Consider the following 19,644-nt stretch of genomic DNA (forward strand, 5'->3'; position numbering starts at 1 on the left):
GACCGTGTGATGTCCGGCGTCCGTTGTGTGTGCGTGAGTGTGTGCGTCCGTCAACAATTTGTTTGTTTTGACAGTAGAGGTCACAGTTTTCGTCCAATCTTTATGAAATTTGGTCAGAATGTTTATCTTGATGAAATCAGAAATAGTCTATAAAATTATGTTCTTCCATGCCCATTAATTGATCAAATCAATGATAGATATGTAGATTATAGAGAATCCCCCCCCCCCCATTTTTTTTTATTTTTATTTAAGATCATCTCACAAATGACCACCACTCCCTTACACTATACCCCCCCCCACCCCATCCCCCCCATTTTTTTTTTGAAACGGTTAAAAAAAACCCAAATATTTTTATCATTATGCCCCCTTCGAAGAAGAGGGGGTATATTGCTTTGCTCATGTCGGTCTGTCGGTCGGTCCGTCCACCAGGTGGTTTCCGGATGATAACTCAAGAACACTTGGGCCTAGGATCATGAAACTTCATAGGTACATTGATCATGACTCGCAGATGACCCCTATTGATTTTGAGGTCACTAGGTCAAAGGTCAAGGTCACGGTGACCCGAAATAGTATAATGGTTTTTGGATGATAACTCAAGAATGCATACGCGGCCAACATGGCGAACTCTGAACAATATAACTGAAGCAACTGGTTTGTAATCCTAAATCTATAATTATCAGTCCAATGAAACGTCATCCTTTGAGTAAAATAAAGTGGATCAGTAAAAATATTATCAGAATATGAGATTTTTTGTATATTTTGTATATTAAATATTGTGTTAATGTTTAATTTTGTTGATTAATATAAATATAAGCAGGACAGGGGAGGTAATACACTATAATATCTTTCTTAAATACAGGGGAAACAAATGAAATAAGTTTAAATTTCATGTTTAATAAATAGAGGATATTTATCATGTCAGTGTGAGATCATTTGTTATTTTTTATAATCACATTTTATTATTACTTTGACAAAACAACACTTACCTGAATACCACAATGGATTCCACCCAAACAATACCCCACGCCCCTACCAGAATCCCTTCCCCCCCAACCTCACCCCCCAATTTTTTTTAAACATCTAATAAATTACCACACCCCACATTATACCCCCCTCTCACCCCCACCCCCACTACCCCCCACCCCCCAATTTTTTTAAACATCTAATTAATAACCCCACCCCACATCATACCCCCCTCTCACTTACCCCTACCCCCCCCCTACCCCCCATCACCAATTTTTTTAAAACATCTAATAAATTACCACACCCCACATTATTACCCCCTCTCACCCCCACCCCCTACCCCCCCCCCCACCCCCCCAAAATTTTTTTTTTTTAAACATCTTATAAATTACCACACCCCACATTATACCCCGCCCACCCCTCCATCCCCCCCCAAAAAAAAAAAGATTTTTTTAAACATCTAATAAAATACCTTACCACACATTTTACCCCCCTCTCACTCCCCCCCTACCCCCACCATCCCCCCCAATTTTTTTTTAAACATCTAATAAATTACCACACCCCACATTATACCCCCCCTAGGCTCTCACCCCCCCTCCTACCCCCCCCCCCCCCCCCCAAAAAAAAAAATAGATAAATAAATAAGTTTTTTTAAACATCTTATAAATTACCACACCCCACATTATACCCCCCTTTCACCCCCACCCCCCCAAAAAAAAAAATATATTTGTTTAAACATCTAATAAATTACCCCACCCCACATTATACCCCCCCTCTCACCCCTACCCCCCCCCCCGCCCCCCCCCCTAAATTTTTTTTTTTTAACATTTAATAAATTACCACACCCAACATTATACCCCCCTCTCACTGCCCCCTACCCCCCCCCCCCCCCCCCCCCGGCTCCCCCCCCCCCCCAAAATATTTTATTTTTATTTTTTTTTAAACATCTAATAAATTACCACACCCCACATTATACCCCCCTCTCACTCTCCCCTTGATCATGACTGGCAGATGACCCCTATTGATTTTCAGGTCACTAGGTCAAAGTTCAAGGTCACAGTGACTCGAAATAGTACAATGGTTTCCGGATGATAACTTACATTAGGTCAAAGGTCAAGGTCACACTGACAAAAAACGTATTCACACAATGGCTGCCACTACAACTGACAGCCCATATTGGGGACATGCATGTTTTACAAACAGCCCTTGTTTTATTTTTGAAATACCGTCCAACCATCGCACCCAAGAATCCCCTCCCCCCCACCACCGAGGTTTTTTTTCTTCTTTTTTTCCTGCATTTTTGGAAGATAATGTAATAAATGACCACCCCCACACTATACACCCCTCTTCACTTCACCCCTCCTTCCTTTGTGATTGAAATTGAGAGTCCCTTCACATTTAAAAAGAAAATAGATGAGCGGTCTGCACCCGCAAGGCGGTGCTCTTGTTAATTGAAGTTTTACTCTTAAGTTACAATATCACCTGCATCTAACCACTTCCAATGGTCCCTTACAAATATGAGCAGAATAAGGACAGGTATCATGTTTTGCTCAGTTGAGATGACACTGTTGGAAGGAGTGGAGCATGTTAGGGTTAGAACCAGTTGCCCAGTCATTTGTGTCTTGTTCTGTGCATAAAGTGTCATCCCAGATAAGCCTGTGCAGTCCGCACAGACTAATCAGGGACGACACTTTCCACTTGAATGGTATTTTTGGTTTAAAACAAGTCCCTTTTTACCGAAAATCTAGTTTAAGTGGAAAGTATCGTCCCTGATTAGCCTATGCGGACTGTACAGGCTTAATCTGGGACGACACTATGCACATGCATTTTGCCCAATTTTATCAGAACAAGACACATTTGACAAGTGTGCTAGTGTTTTGGCAGACATGGTTGAAGCCCCATATTATTTAAAGTTGCCTGAAATGGTGGAGCATAATTACAGTCACTGTTGTGTCCGTCCATCAGAATTCCTATTTGATGGAAGTTCATTTGCATGTTTCTACAAAAATTTATCCTGATAATCGTGCCTGTCCTAGTCGATATCGGTTCTTCCATCTTTTACAATTTTAAATTCTGATTGAGGTATCAGACAATACTGATTCAAAGTTGAAGAAATTTGATATGCAACATCTCTAGGATGTAAATACACATCCTTGTTACAGCGTTCTAGTCCATTTTGCAGGGAGTTTTTGCCATTTAATTATTGATATGTAACTATCTGTTTACATGTAGCAATCCATTAGAATCTGAATCATTAAGAAACACCTTCAACACCAATGTGACCTCTTTTACAACTTCATCGACTTTTAGAAAGTTTTAGACAGTTGTGGCACGATGGCCTACGGCACTTTAAGAGAGGATTTAACATTGACAAAGGGATGGTGTAAGTCATTCAAAAACTCGATGGAAACGCCAGCAGTGCAGTACTTTTCAACGATCAGCAGGGGAACTTCTTCAGGACATCAGTAGGCGTATGTCAGGATTGTCTGCTCTCTCCCGTCCTGTTCAAACTTTTCCTTCAAAAGATAATGCTGGAGACTCTCCATGACCACCACACCTCTATTTCCATCTGTGGAAGACCCATCTCCAACTTGGGATTAGCTGATGACATTGACCTCATGTGTGGCATCAGCACAGTGAACTTCAAGATCTCACCAACATGAAATAGCAGGAGCATACGGGAAGGAGGTCAGCACAAAGAAGTCGAAGATCATGGTGCACAGCTCGACCAACACCAGTGCACAGATCACACTGTGAGCAGCTAAAACAAGTCACCAGCTTCAAGTACTTGGGCGCAACCCTGTCCATGGATGGTTTCAGTACTGCTGAGGTCCGACTCAGAATTGCAATGGTGACCGCAGGGATGGCCAGACTGAACAGGTTACAAACAAGCAGTTCCATCAGCATTCCCCTTTGAGTTCATATTCTACATGTCCCATATAGTCTCCATCCTCTATTACTGCGAGACATGGATGCTTCATGCTGAAAAAGAATGCAGGATACAGGCATTTGAACATAATTGTCTCCGAAGAATGCTCTGCATCTCCTACACTGAGCACAAGACCAACAAGTATGTCTGTACTATAACTACAACACTTGTTGGTCCACAAGAGCCCCTTCTGGCGGCCGTCAAACAATGAAAGCTGGCTTGGTTTGGATGTGTCACCAGGCACGAGTGTTTGTGCAAGACTGTTCTTCAGGGTACGCTTGAGGTCATATATTTGAATGTGTGAACATACTAATCTATGTACTGTATATGTGCATAATCTTCACTTCTATGACTATGATATTACGAATACCAAGTACTGGAAATTTAGTCTAGTGAAAACAAAGATGACATTTGTTTAATGAAACATGTAATGTTTAGTTTCTTATTTTTAGCTCACCTGAGCACAACGTGTGGTTTGCTTTTGGATCACCTTTTGTCCTTCATGCACCGTCAACATTTTGCCTTGTTAACACTCTATAGGCCACATTTATTGCTTGATTGCCTTGAAAATTGGTTAGAAAATTTGTCCCAATGATATCTTCGTTGTGTTCGAAACTCCGTCACAAAAGGTCAAAACCTAGGTCACTAGGTCAAAATAAAGAAAAAGCTTGTTAACACTCTAGAAGTCTCATTTATAGTCCAATCTTCATGAAACTTGGTCACAACATTTGTCTTAAAGATATCTCATTTGTTAGAATGTTTGAAACTGGTTCGGGTTCATTGAAAAACATGGCCCCTAGGGGGCATATTTGCTCACATGGCAATAGAAAAACCTTGCTAACATTCTAGAAGTCACATCTATACTCCAATCTTCGTGAAACTTGGTCAGAACATATGTTATGATTACCTGATATGGCTATAGAAAAACCTTGTTAACGTTCTTGTTTATCAAAATCTGGCTGCACTGATGTCTATCGGAACTGGTACATGTATCTGACAATGTAGAAAATACGCTAAGTACTAGTTGTAATGCACCACATACTGAAGTGTGCAAATGCATAATTACAACATAACAGCAATATATTCTAATGTTCTGATAGGAAGACATTCATGAACCGGGAATTATAGAGTAAAATGTGACATTTCAAGCTGAACTCTTCCCCTAAGTCATCAAAATGCTTTAATCCAGTAAATTTCTCATTGTGCACCATAATTTGTGTTGAGTGTATTTGTTGTTCTTTGCTTATGTCTGATATCTGCCCATCCATCACCCCCATCAAATTGGGAAAATGTCCGGTAGGAAGTTATTTTATCAGTTATTATGCCCCCCTTTGAAGAAGAGGGGGTATATTGCTTTGCTCATGTCAGGTCGGTCGGTCCGTCCACCAGGTGGTTTCCGGATGATCACTCAAGAACGCTTGGGCCTAGGATCATGAAACTTCATAGGTGCATTGATCATGACTCGCAGATGACCCCTATTGATTTTGAGGTCACTAGGTCAAAGGTCAAGGTCACAGTTGAAGGTCACAGTTACTGGAAATAGGCATTTTAAGGATTTAGCATGGTTCAAACAAGGGAAACAACTACCGTTTATGCATGTTCTTTTTATTACAGCATTTGCCTCCCTTAAATTCATTTAAAATCTCATTTTACAGCAGAGATTCCAAATCTGACATGTAAATGAGCCCAATATTTACTGCCAGTGCTAGGTTACCTTTTCCCATTTGATCATTTTTAAATATTGTTATTGTAATGCTACTACTACTACTACTACTACTACTACTACTACTACTACTACTACTACTACTACTACTACTACTACTACTACTACTACTACTACTACTACTACTACTACTACTACTACTACTACTACTACTACTACTACTACTACTACTGCACCACCACCACCACCACCACCACCGTTGTTCACAGTGACAAAAAACGTATTCACACAATGGCTGCTACTACAACTTATAGCCCATATAGGGGGGCACTTGTTTAGCAATTCAATTCTGTATGAAATATTTTACTTCCTACACGTAGCCAGTTCGGACCCCAGTCATGATTAAATAACACATACATGTAGTCGAGGGCCTCTAAATGATGGTTCATATAAAATATAACACTAGGTCAAAATGGCTTATTTATTAACTAAATGTAAAATTACATTTCATTTCGTAGCATAACATAAGCAAAATTTGTATTTGGCATAAAATAGCACAATGCATTCTTAAAGCCAAGAAGAATTGGTATGAAAAGGAGGTGGTCGAATCTGAGAACGGTTAATATTTCTCTCTCTCTCTCTCTCTCTCTCTCTCTATATATATATATATATATATATATATATATATATAAATATATACATATATATTAATTGTTTACATAGATAAAATCAAAGATACTAGTATCACAGACAAAACATATTAAAAATGAAAAACGCTAAGATTCTTTGGTAAGAAAACAACATACTTTGCAATAAAATGCAGCTTACAGAAACTGGATATCAACCATTTGTATATGCCCCTGTTTTTATATTAAACACATCATGTGATAGGAGTCAGCGATGCTTTCCTGTTAACACATACACAGTTTCCATATAGTGGCAAGAAAGAAGTCTGTTAACAAGTTTCACAGGGGCCAGGAAGTGGATTCTTTGACCTGCGTATAAATGGCATGAGAGGGGTCAGTAGTTAGGTGATTAGGGGATATACTGACATTGCGCTCGTAACTACATTAATTACAGTGATCCAATTGAAATAGGACAGTATAATAAACAAATTGAAGTTGCAAACAAATAACGCATACTTCTATCAACGCCGCCATATTTGCAAACTTGGAGGGGTGGAGAGCCTCAAAAGGCACACTGCCAGCAATACGGCCACTATCATGTGAGGCACAAACATTGACCCTGATCACTAATCATCCAACAAGTTCATTATGTTCCAAACTATTATCTGTGGTGTCTCAGTTGTTGAAACATCATTTCCCCCCAAACACACTCTCGCTATATGTAGTTCTCACTTCAACATCATCTACAAGGTCCTCACACAAGCACAACACGGGTATCCCTTCCTGTCCATAAAAGCAGTAACATCCAGGCACCTGCAAGAAGATAATTTTAAAAACATACAAGGCATGGATCACAATACAGGACATACCATCTGATTAGGAGTACTTAAACAATTAATAGTGATTATTTTACCCAGAAATAACACTTAAACCATACATATATTGGGAATCCGATCCTACTTCGCTAACATACCCTGATGCGCCATCCACATACCCCACCCTCAGGCTCAATCCACAAAATCCCCCCAATGCCAAGGCGACATACTCCACCCTCATGCAACAACCACATACCTCACCATAATGCTACACCAACATCCCCACCCTCATGCTTCACTCATATACCCCACCCTCATGCTTCACCCACATACACTACCATCATGTTCAACCCATATAAACCACCCTCATGTTCAACCCACATACCCCACCCTCATAAATCACCCTCATGCTACACGCACATCTCCACCCACATAACCCACCCTCATGCTCAACCCACATACACTACCCTCATGCTCCATCCATACGACCCACCTTCATGTGCCAGCCACTTCCCCTACTCTAAAAATCAACCCACATACATCAACCTCATGCTACATCCACATAACCCACTCATGCTACAACCACATACCTCACCACCCTCATACTCCACCAATATACCCCGCCCTCATGTTATAACCACATAACCCACCCTCATGGCCACCCACATACATCACCCTCATGGCCACCCACATACACTACCATCACGTTCCACCCATATAAACCACCCTCATGTTCAATCCACATACCACACCCTCATGATCCACCCTCATACTTCACCCTCATGCTACACCCACATACACTACCCTCAGACTCCTCCCACATACCTTGCCATCATGATCCACCCACAAACCCCACCCTCATATGCCAGCCACATTCCCTATCTCATGCTCCACCCACATACACCACCCTCATGCTACACCCACATAACCCACCCTCATGATCCACCCACATACCTCACCCTCATGCTACACCCAATATAACCCACCTTCATGTTTCATCCATACACCCCGCCCTCATCATACACTCCCACCCTTATGAACCACCCACATACTTCACTCTCATAACCCACCCTAATGACCACCCACATACACTCCCCTCATTCACCACCACATACATCGTCATGATGCTCTATCCACATACACTACCCCCATGCTCCATTCACATAAACTACCCCCATGCTCCATCCACATAAACTACCCCCATGCGCCATCCACAAACACTACCCATGCTCCATCCACATACACTACCCCCATGCTCTATCAACATACACTACCCCTATGCTCCATCCACATACACTACCCCTATGCTCCTTCCACATACACTACCCCCATGCCCCACCCACAAACCCCACTCTCATGTTACATCCACGTAACTCCCACACATGCCAGCAACATACTATACCCTAATGATCCACCCACATACATAACCCTCATGCTACACCCACATCATCACCCACATAACCCACCATCATACTACACCCACATACCCTACAACATGTTCCACCCATATAATCCACCCCCATTTTCTATCCATATACCCCTACCTCATGCTCCACCGACGTACCTCACTCTCATACTACAACCACATCTCCACCCACATAAACCACCTTCATGCTCCACACACATACACTACCCTCATTCTCCACCACATACATTGAAATCATGCGCCACCCACATACACTACCCTCATTCTCCACCACAAACATTGCCATCATGCTCCATCCACATACACTAACCTCATTCTCCATCCAAAAACCATTCCCTCATTCTCCATTCATAAACCACCCACCATGCACCATCCCCAAACCATCCCTCATTCTACATCCACAAACCATTCCCCCATGCACCATCCACAAACCACACACTCATTTTCCATCCACAAACCACTCCCTCATTCTCCATCCGCAAACCACTCCCTCATTCTCCATACACAAACCAATCCCCCATGCACCATCTACAAACCACACCCTCATGCTACATCAGAAAACCACTCCCTCATTCTCCATCCACAAACCACACCCTCATGCTCCATCCAAAAACCACTCCCTCATGCTCCATTCACAAACAACTCCCTCATGCTCCGCCAACAAACCGCTCCCTCATGCACCATCCACATACCACTCCCTAATGCTCCATCCATACCCCACCTCATGATCTACCAACATACCTCATGCTACAACCACATCTCCACCCACATAATCCACCCTAATGCTCCACCCACATTCACTTCCCCCATGTACCAGCCACAAACCCCACTCTCATGCACCACCCACAAACTCCACCCTCATGCACCACCCACATACCCTCCCTCATGCTCCACCTACATACCCTCCCTCATGAACCACCAACATACCTCACCCTCACGCTCCACCAACATAACCCACCCTCATGTTCTAGCCACAATCCCACACTCATGCTCCACTCAAAAATCCCACCTTCATGCTCCACAAAGAAACTCCACCCTCATGCACTACCCAGAAACACCACCCTCATGCTTCACCCATTTACCTTTCCATCATACTCTATCCACTATATTTGAACCAAAGGTGTTGAAAAAGCGCTGTCTTGGTCCTGTCTTAGACATAAACAATCATTGTGTTGAATGAGGTCAACTTTCTCTAGCTGAATTTCTTTCTGCTGAAAATACTTTCTTATGAAATAGGTTTTTAAAGAAAGACACAGTATTATCAAATAAATTTGGGTTTAGGTTGTGACCTGTACATATTTGTACCCGGTAACGTGAACTGTTCAATGGTTGTAAGGAGGATGTTTAAAACGTCCTGAAGGAGTTTTTTTGTGAGTGCCTTTGGCGGCCATAGTACCTTTTTCGCTTGTTTTCATATATTATCTGATCACTGTATATGTACATACACATGCACACACACAGACATACCCATAAACAATACAATCCGATATTTTAGGTGAGTACATGTGCCGCTTGTCAGAAGCCGGACCCATTAAAACCTGCCAAGAAACCTGAGCTTCGTCAAATAAAGGTTTTACTTAACTACAATATGCCCTGTTAAAAGACAAAAACATTACAAGGAGACACTTTCATTTAAAGCGAATGGCCTATTACCTTAAAAGAATAACACATAGATTAAGTGATGGATTTTATATATCGCATGTACGGAAAATCTTTTTGATATAGTATCCTCCAATTACCTTAAGTCGAGCGGTTAAGGAAACAACTAAAATAATTTCTGAATTAATTCAAACAATGCCGCAATAAACGATGTACCTTTCAAGATTTATTTCGTTCCCGTTCAACCAATGTCAAAATTGTTTTATTTACAGCGTAAACATGCAAAGCCGATAGTTCCATACACACCCGCAAACCACATACACTACGCGCGTTGTTAACCTTGAGTCGAAAGGTCACATCCGAAAAGCGAGAGTACTCGATTGCAATCGGCAGGAGGTCAACAAAACTTCAAAAATTCGATTCACTGAACAAATTTAGAGAAACTGAAAGATTAATTTATCTTTTTTCATATCTTCTATTTGCCATTTAATAAATTTATGTCATTGACAAGAAAAAGTGCTCAAGAGTTGAAAAAGAAATAAAGTTCGCAATTTCTTCAAATAAAATTTTGGTATATTTATGTTTCTATTAAAAGATTTGATAAAGTTATCATCCAATCGGGACAGGGCTTACCCACTGAACGTGTGTATATCGTCATGTAACCTATTTTCGCGATGTACTTTCACAGATTGTTCCATGCAAGATTTTCTGGGAATCGTGAAAAAAATAAAGAATTTTCATTCAAATAAATTTAATACATGAATTTGTTGTGTTTAAACTAGGGCAGTGGTCTGCAATTTATGAGCAAGTTATATAAAGAGTACCGAAAAAATGCAAGAAATAGGCATAATTTTGGATTATTTTAGTTGAAGTAAGATTTTTAAATACAATTAATCTGGGTTTTTCCTTATATTCGTCGTGTCTGTAATTATTTTCAAACGAAGAAGCTAATATTAGTAAAACAAAATACTCGGAGCACATGCGTGTGACGTCATCACGAGAGTCGCGTTATTAATGTAAACAAAGTGATCGAAATTAGGTTATGCTCGAAATAAGGGAATCGTACGATATAATAAATATAAAGAACTAATTAATGTCAAAATGTATAACTACCATATAGTTGATAAACAATATGCTATATTTATAATTATTTGTTCTGGATACATATTGTAACTGTATTAAGGAAAAATATGATTCCATGATGCATACATAAGTGCATTTTATTCTGGTAAGTTTGTTTTGTAGCTGTTTCTTTAATTAAAGGTCTCTGGCCCCTTAGAGCTATTTTGCGTCGACCTAATTGGTCCATTCAAAGAGACGTCCAGTGGCCAAAAGTACATATTCACCGCCACTGACGGCACGAAAAAGGGTTACAGCATAACCTAGTCAGTCCCCTGGTCTTACAGTAAAAAAGTTGTCTAATGGTCAGTAAGTCGTCTGGTATAGTGATTATTCATTCCAAAGTAAGATTTTTGTGTTAATGTGAAAGATGAGACTATGACAAGAACAATACAAACGAACTTACTTAAACTTTATTTTGATATGTAATGACTACTGAAAAAGGCTGTTGACATATTTTATCTCAACGGTCAAAACAGCATAACGTTATTTGTGGAAATACATTACGTAGAACTTTTCCTGAAAATTTGGGCGCAAGAACAGATTGACAGACACGCATGGCTATATTTCAGTGTTATTTCAGTGTACAATATATATATAAATGTATATAAATATATATTATAAATAAAAATACACATACAATATATATATATATATATATATATATATATATATATATATATATATATATATATATATATATATATATACAGTGTTGTTTAAAAGCAGTTGCACCCAGATCCGGCTAAAACTGGTTGGACCAGATTACATGTATCTGAACATAGGAAGTTGCAAAATTACATCAGCTTGGGCAACAACTTTGTGTAAAGCGTCAGCTTGACATTAAAATACATACTTATTGCATTCATTTATTTTAACGATAATTTTATGAGATACTGTCCTATCTGTTCAACAGTTAATTACATTTAAATTGACTGCCACATCTGCTCTCCAGTTAACTACATTTTAATTGACAATTAATTGCATTATTATGTTGACAGGTTTGTTTCTGAATTACTGCCACATCTGCTTAGCAAATACATTTATTCTTACAAAATCTAGACAAATAGCGTCGCTGATACTCAAACTACATTAACTTTATTATAAATGTTCAGATATATATAAATACGCTTGCTATCATATATATATATATATAATATATATCATTATCAACTGAATAACCTATGGCCACAATAAATGGTGATATTAATCTCATATCAAATAACAAGAAATGCCTATTCAAGAAATAATTAAATATTTACTTAATATTTAATTATCAAGTTATGTCTGTTATATTAATTCCACTCGTTCGCGTACTCCTCGAACATATTTTGCATGTGTGCAAATAGGTCTCTTGGATTTGTGCACTGAGGATTGAATCTATCAGTGTAGGTGAAGGCTGTTTTTTCAACATTTATTACTTGATTGTCTTGATATGTAGTCTTAATTTTGAACGCAACGTTAATCAATTCCACAACAGTCTCCTCATTACCGCTAAACTGCGGTATGTCATTATCGCCTGTTGCTTCTTCTGGTTCAATAATGTAAAAAGGCACTAAATCCAGGCACGGTTCAGATGATGTATGTGCTTCCGCCTGTTGATAGACCTCGTACAAGGTCGGCTCGTAAAACAAAAGACCCTCATCTGCATGCAATGACGAAGATGGTGATGGCGACGCTGAAATGCCCTGTTCCTCACCAAGCGACGCCGTGGACGATGTGCTACTCATGCCGACGACATGCAGCCCGGGGGGTTTCCCTACGATAACACTGTCCATCCCGTTACCAAAATCGATTTCGTCATCCGAAATATCCGAATATAAACAGCTCTCTGTGAGAGGAATGCGATGTTGCGTAACCTCTTCCTTCTCAACCGCAATGGTGTATACCTGATGACTTTTCTCTGGTGTGTGATGTCTCTGAACATGTTCCGTCTCGGCGTTGAAGATAAGTTCTTTTACACTTTCCTTTGCTAATGTCTTTTCAAATCCATGTTTGTGAATTAAATGTTTAGTAACATAACTTCTTCGAATAAATTTCGATGTACAATTTTCAACAGAACATTTAAAGTATAATAACTTGTCGCCATGCTTTTCTTTGATATGTCTAGAAAGATTGCCTTTACTTGAATATTTTTTGCCACATGTATCTCATTGAACGTCACCCATGATTGGAATTTATAAAGTGCGTGTAAACAGTATAAGAGAACGTTTTAAAACTGACCGAGACTGATATACCTCCACTTTGCACGAGGAAAACGAGCACTTGCTGACTATAGCTCCATTGCCTTTTTTATGTATAACTCCTTCAAGATTAAGTTGTTTTAAGGTAGCACGTGGAAACTCCGCCACGAAGGCGACATACTATGTTTATACAAATAAGATATGTACTTAATTTCACCTATTTTTCGTTTATCGGAAGCAGCGTATGAGTCCGATCCCTTTGCAGTCACTAATATTTTTATCTCGTTTTTAACTCACATGTTGTAATCATTTACTTTTAACCAGTGTTCTTTCATTCAAATGTATAATATCACAAAAGTTATATATTTCTTGTTTTAAATGAATTAATTGACGCTAAAGTATTTTATTGCTTTCTTAGCCTTTTCTGCCGCTTGTCGTTTTGGTCTAGAAAGCTGACTTGTCGATTTTACTTCGAGAGTCGGCTTTTCATGGTCGACATTTTGTGAGGTTTCGATTGGGAAAAGTAAATTCAGGAGCCGATTTATAACACGCCGACTAGACAAACGCACCTTTGCTGACCGAATATGCCTATCACAACTTGTGCTTAGACCAATAATTTGACCAAGTCTACAACATCCACGTGGCATTTCGTCTTTAACCAAAACAATATCTCCTACCAAAACGGTATGTGGAGATTGTATTCGGTTCTGTTTAGATGTGTCTGCCTTCGCTTCCTAAGGCTTAATAAATATTCATCGCGCCAAAGTAAGCAAAACTTGTTCAACAATTTTTAGCCTTTCTTCCAGATGTCAAGCAATTTTTGCGAACTACTCCTTCTTGGTAAATATTCCTCATCGTCACCGTCCGAATCAGGTATACCTACGTTCGGATTGAGTGACAGAAAATGTGCCGGGGTTAGTGATATTGAAGAGTTTATGTCGTCTCCTACATAGACCAATGGACGCGAGTTCACTGCTGACTCTACTTATTTAACGAGGGTTTGCATTTGAATTTCTGTAAGAAGATTTCGACCGACTGACTTTCTCAGAGACCGTTTAACAAGACCCACTAACCGTTCATAAAACCCTCCCATCCACGGGGCAAGCTCTACGATGAATTTCCAATTGATTCTTTTTCCGGAAGCATAGTTTTGTATGTCCTCATGTTTGAGTATTTTACGCCAGTTTATATCAAACATGTCATTTGCCAGTTTAAACTGAGGTGCATTGTCACTAATGATAACATCGGGTTTCCCTCTTGTTGTTATTAAACGTCGAAACGCCATAAGAAAGTTTTTGGTAGAAAATGTGGGAACCATTGCGAGATGTATCGCTCTGGTAACCATGCATGTAAACAAACAGATCCAAATTTTGTTTGTTTCATCGGTCGTCTTTACATAGAATTGGCCCAAGTAATCAAGCCAAACGTGTGAAAACGGAGTAGACTCCGTTACACGCAATTTCGGTAGCGGAGCTATTTCAGGCATTTTATAAGCACCGCCTTCACACCTGCAACATACAAGGCAATTGCGTAGTACTTGTTTCACAATTGCACGCCCACTTGGTATCCAAAATCCATGTCGAAGAAAACTCAACGTCTGTGATACTCCACTGTGAAGAATCTCAATTTGCATTTTAGCAATCATTAACCGTGTAAAATGACTTTGTTTTTGCGACAAAATAGGCTGTCGCATAGCCGCATTTAATTCAGCATTGCACATTCTTCCTTTGCATCGCAAAAGTCCATCATTGTCTATAATTAGCCCAAGTTGTTTTTGTATACTGTTGCTTTTATTTATTTTTATTGAGTCGATTTTGTCACCATAATGCTCACGTTGAATGTATCGTATTCACGTGGTTTCCGCAACAGTTAATTCTTCGCTGTTCAGTGTAGCACTAGAGAATCTGTGTGCTCTTAATTGTTTTCGAAACCTAAGTGCAAAAGCAGTAGCTCGTATAAGCCTAGAGACCGAAGAGTACTTCTCGATGTCGATTTCAAATGGTGGCTTTTGTACTTCATTCACCTGGTTTATATCAATTTCACCTAAATTTATAACCGTCATCAAGCTTTCGCTGGTTGGTATGTGTTCGTTTTCATTGTTTGTTGTCCACTCTTTACTTGGCTTTTGCAACCATTTTGGTCCATGCCATCATATAGACCCTTTGAGTTGTTTAACACTTGCTCCTCTGGTAGCTAAATCAGCGGGGTTTTCACTACTCGACACATATCTAAATTCAACATTTTCAGCTTTCATGATCTCCTTGACTCTATTTCCAACGAAAACAGGAGATATACATTTTGATTTTATCCAATTTAAAACGCATTGAGAGTCGCTCCACACTAAAATGTGTTGAATTGGTATGTGTAATTGTGTTTTCACAATGTAGCACACCTAACAACAATAACAACAGCCATTAATTCCAGTCTTGGTATTGTTTTTTGTTTAATTGGTGCGAGTCTTGACTTTGCGAAAACCAAATCAGCCTTTGTATGATTGTCCATTTCTTGGTAAAGATAAATTGGTGTTGCAAAGGCTTTTGCCGATGCATCACAAAAACATATTAGTTTGTATGTTATATTACGTTCTGTTTTCATTGCAATACATCTTGGTAATAAAACATCCGTAATATCCGCCAGTGATACCTTAATGTGCAGCCACCGTTCAATCTCGTTTGCATCCAACTCATCGTCCCAATGTTGTCCTGTGTTCCATAATTCTTGTAGGAGCACCTTCCCCCTCCAAAGTTCGGGGGACATAAAGCCTAGCGGATCAAATACTGAGGCTAAATCTTTAAGGATTGCTCGTTTGCTTACCAAACTGTTCATAGGAGACGGTTCTTTCAATGACAAAGTGTCTTGATTCGTGTTCCAGTACATTGATTGTAGACATCGACGATTTGTCCTCACTTTGAATTATGTTATTCACAAAGATTGAATTTGTTGACCATTCCCTAAGGTTCATGCCTGCTTCTTTAAACATGACATTTGCCTTGGTGTACATGTTAACAGCTTCGCTGTCTGTATCTGCTCCGGTGATTAGGTTGTCAAAATATATGATGTTCTTAAGTTTGTCTGCAAGATTTGTATTTATAGTTTCTAAATGGTGATCAATCGTGGCACCAAAATAAAATGACTAGATATTACCCCAAAAGGTACGCGACAAAATCTGTACTCTTGTATGTTGTCATCGTTTGTGTTATTGTTTTCATAATCCTTCAGCCATATAAATCGAGTAACATCTCTTTGATCCCTTTGCAATCCAACTTGACGAAAGGCTTTTTCAATGTCAGCAACAACTCCGACGTTAAAAGTACGAATTCGCAGTAAAATACCACAAAGGTCGTGTAACAACACAGGTCCTCTTAGTAGACATTCATTCAACTATTCCACTGTTGGTTCTTTTAGAGGAAGCATCGTACACGAGGCGGATCTTTGTTTTTTTTAGGGTTGACCACAGCGTGGTGTGGCAGATAGTGTGTTACACCGTCTGTTACATTCGTATCTACTTTCTCAATGACCCCCTTCTGTAATTGTTCTTTGATAAGGGAGTCGTATTGTCTAAGTAATTCAGGTTTATCACGCAACTTTCCGACTGTTTACCTTAACCTGCATGGTGCGAGGCCACGGTTTAATGGCAATTTGGGTGTATCATTTTTCCAGGGCCAAGTTGCTTGATAACGACCATTTTCAAACTTCAATGTTTCTTTGAATTTTCGCATTGCTTCTTCGTCATCATTTCTTGTCGGATCATCTATTATCCCAATAGATTCTATGGTCCAAAATTCTTCAATGTCTGGCGGTTTTCGTAATGAGCTATTAACTGTCGTAAATGTACCCGACTGTTCGATGCTTGACCCGTACGTAAGTATAAGCATACTTGCGGATTCCACTGTAGAGTCACTATCACATTTTCTTCCAGCTAGAAGCCATCCAAGTTTCGAATTTAATAAGTACAACCCAAGTTGTAATTCTATTCTTTGCGACAACACAATGTCAAGATAGAAGTCATTTCCAACTAGAATATCCAAAGTCACGTTCTCATTCTGATTTGGTATTGTATCCGCTAGATCAACGTTGTTCAAGGTTTGTTGTAATTCTGGATACTCACTTAAAGTCAATAGTTTGCGTTCAACACAACCTGTTATTTCTGGTACAATATTCGCACTTATAGTCATATATTCTCCATTCTTCAGCTTCAAGTTGAATTGTGTTGAAAGTGTTTTAATCACTTTTGGTGTTTTACTGCCAAAGGTAACTAGTTTTATTTCTTGCTGTTTACCTTTAGGTAATTCTAATTTCTCCGGCAAGCGGGCGGTTACGTAACTACTTTGTGATCCTGAGTCAAACAGCAGGCGTACATTCAACCCACTTTTATTGGCAGGCGAAGTAACCTCCGCTGTCGCCGCTGCATGAAAACTATTTCTCCTGTCGATACCAGAACATTTTGAGAAATACCTTCTTCTCTAGGTAAACTGAATTCTATTTCATTCATGGCATTTGCGCATTCATTTCCAGTATTGCTTTTTGTAGCAAACCTTTTCGGGCATAAACTACGGTGATGGGCGTCCTTTTTGCCACAATACACACATAGTTTGCTCCGTCTGCATTCCTCATATTTATGTCCTTGCCATAAACATTTATGACAAGATCCTTTCAATATCTTTTTTCTCTCGTCAATGGTCTTGTACTCGTTGCACTCGTCACTCCAATGACTTTTTTCACAGTATCGGCATTTTTTTAATAATTCTAATTTTCCGGCGGATCCAGTCAATAATGTCTCCGCCGATGTGCGCCGTTGAAATGGAGTCTCTTTATTAGCTCCTTTCGAGACGAGTTTTGACGCTTGATTTTCATAGGCCACCCGTTTTGCGATACCCTGCTTGGTTTCGTCTTTGGTTAAAATACTGTTTTGCTCCGAACGTTCACGTGCGACAATATATGTCCGTAAGCTGCAAAGGAGCTCCTTGTAAGTCCACTCTTTGTCAACTCTTTTCTGAACCTCAAGGTGTAACAGGACTTCTCTTGGAAGTTTCGTCTTAATCATTGACACAAATAAATTCTAATCGGTATTCTCTCCCATGACATCAAGGCTGCGACGATGCCGATCATACCGATCCAAAAACTGTCGCAAACTATGTACGTTATTTTGGGGTTGTGCAATTTTCATCATTTCCGAATAATGAATGCCGATAATGCCCTGTTTCTTTCCAAAGCGCTCCTTCTGTATGTCGACAGCTATTCGATAGTTGTCATTACACAACAAAAGTCCTGATATTGCCCTTTTTGCTTCTCCGCCGAGCTTGCTTTGACGATAACATTATTTTTCTATATCGGAAAGACGTGCATTTTTGTTAATAGTGCATTCAAAACTATCCCAGAACTCCGGCCAGTTTGCTTTGTCGCCGAAGAATGATTTCAGTTCAAGTTTGGGTAATTAGCTGACGTCGAACGTGATTTGATGGGAACGTCAGCTACATTTGATGACTTTTCATCATGTACTCCATGAATTCATGTTGCTGTGCACTTTGACGTTCGGTGAACTCTCGTTGACGGAGACTCTGCTCCAACATGAAGGACTTCAGCTCGTCTTGGGCAGGAAGTACCTTTTCTTCTGTATCTTTTTTATCTGCTAATTGAGAAACAATGTCCGTACTTAACTGTTCCAGCAAACTAACATATCTAGTAGCTCTGTCACATAAAGACATATCCTCGTCCATTACCTTGTCAATTTCTTTTTCATCGTCCTCATTTTCACCTAATGCAGATATGTACTTTTCACACTGTATTTCAACCTTATCACTATATTTTTTTAAACATCTGAACACACGTGTTTACCTCATTTTTTGGTTATATCCAAACTTTCTAAGTCTTGATTAAGAATATCTTTGGCAGAATTTATTTATTTTTCAAGGCTGTTTATGTACCTTGTTCTTACTGCTTTAACGTACCTTAAAGCCGTCATTTTGAAGTTTAAATTCCACTTCTATTCGTTTATTTATCTTAATTTAATTAATTTCGATAAAGTTGGTCAATGATATGTGTCCAACAAATCCATATAATTTTATTTTTAGTCCAAATTCACAGCCTTTTAACACAACCACGTGTATTTCAAATGTTTAAAGATCCGGTTCGCGGAACCAATCAATGGATAGAAACAGGACATTATCGCGGGACCAATCAATGTGGTGAATATTACTATTTTTTGTCGACTGTATATTTTTCACCACATTGGAGAAACTTAATTATTTCCGAATAAGAAACAAGTCATTTTAATAGTTTAGTTAATTTAATATTTTTTAATATTCCGTTAACAAACTTAAT

General features: G+C 39.3%; 1 long non-coding RNA gene across 1 annotated transcript; it reads right to left on the bottom strand.

Moving 5' to 3' along the window:
* Nucleotides 1–6,216: 6,216 nt before the first annotated feature.
* LOC127845324 (uncharacterized) lies at nucleotides 6,217–10,360 on the bottom strand. The gene is made up of 3 exons (XR_008033178.1): nucleotides 10,238–10,360; nucleotides 9,505–9,630; nucleotides 6,217–6,994 (listed from the first exon to the last, which is right to left on the bottom strand). It is a non-coding gene; the product is annotated as an uncharacterized LOC127845324 (long non-coding RNA).
* Between the last annotated feature and the right edge of the window lie 9,284 nt (nucleotides 10,361–19,644).

This window comes from Dreissena polymorpha, chromosome 9 (assembly GCF_020536995.1).
Source record: "Dreissena polymorpha isolate Duluth1 chromosome 9, UMN_Dpol_1.0, whole genome shotgun sequence".
NCBI classification, from domain to species: domain Eukaryota; kingdom Metazoa; phylum Mollusca; class Bivalvia; order Myida; family Dreissenidae; genus Dreissena; species Dreissena polymorpha.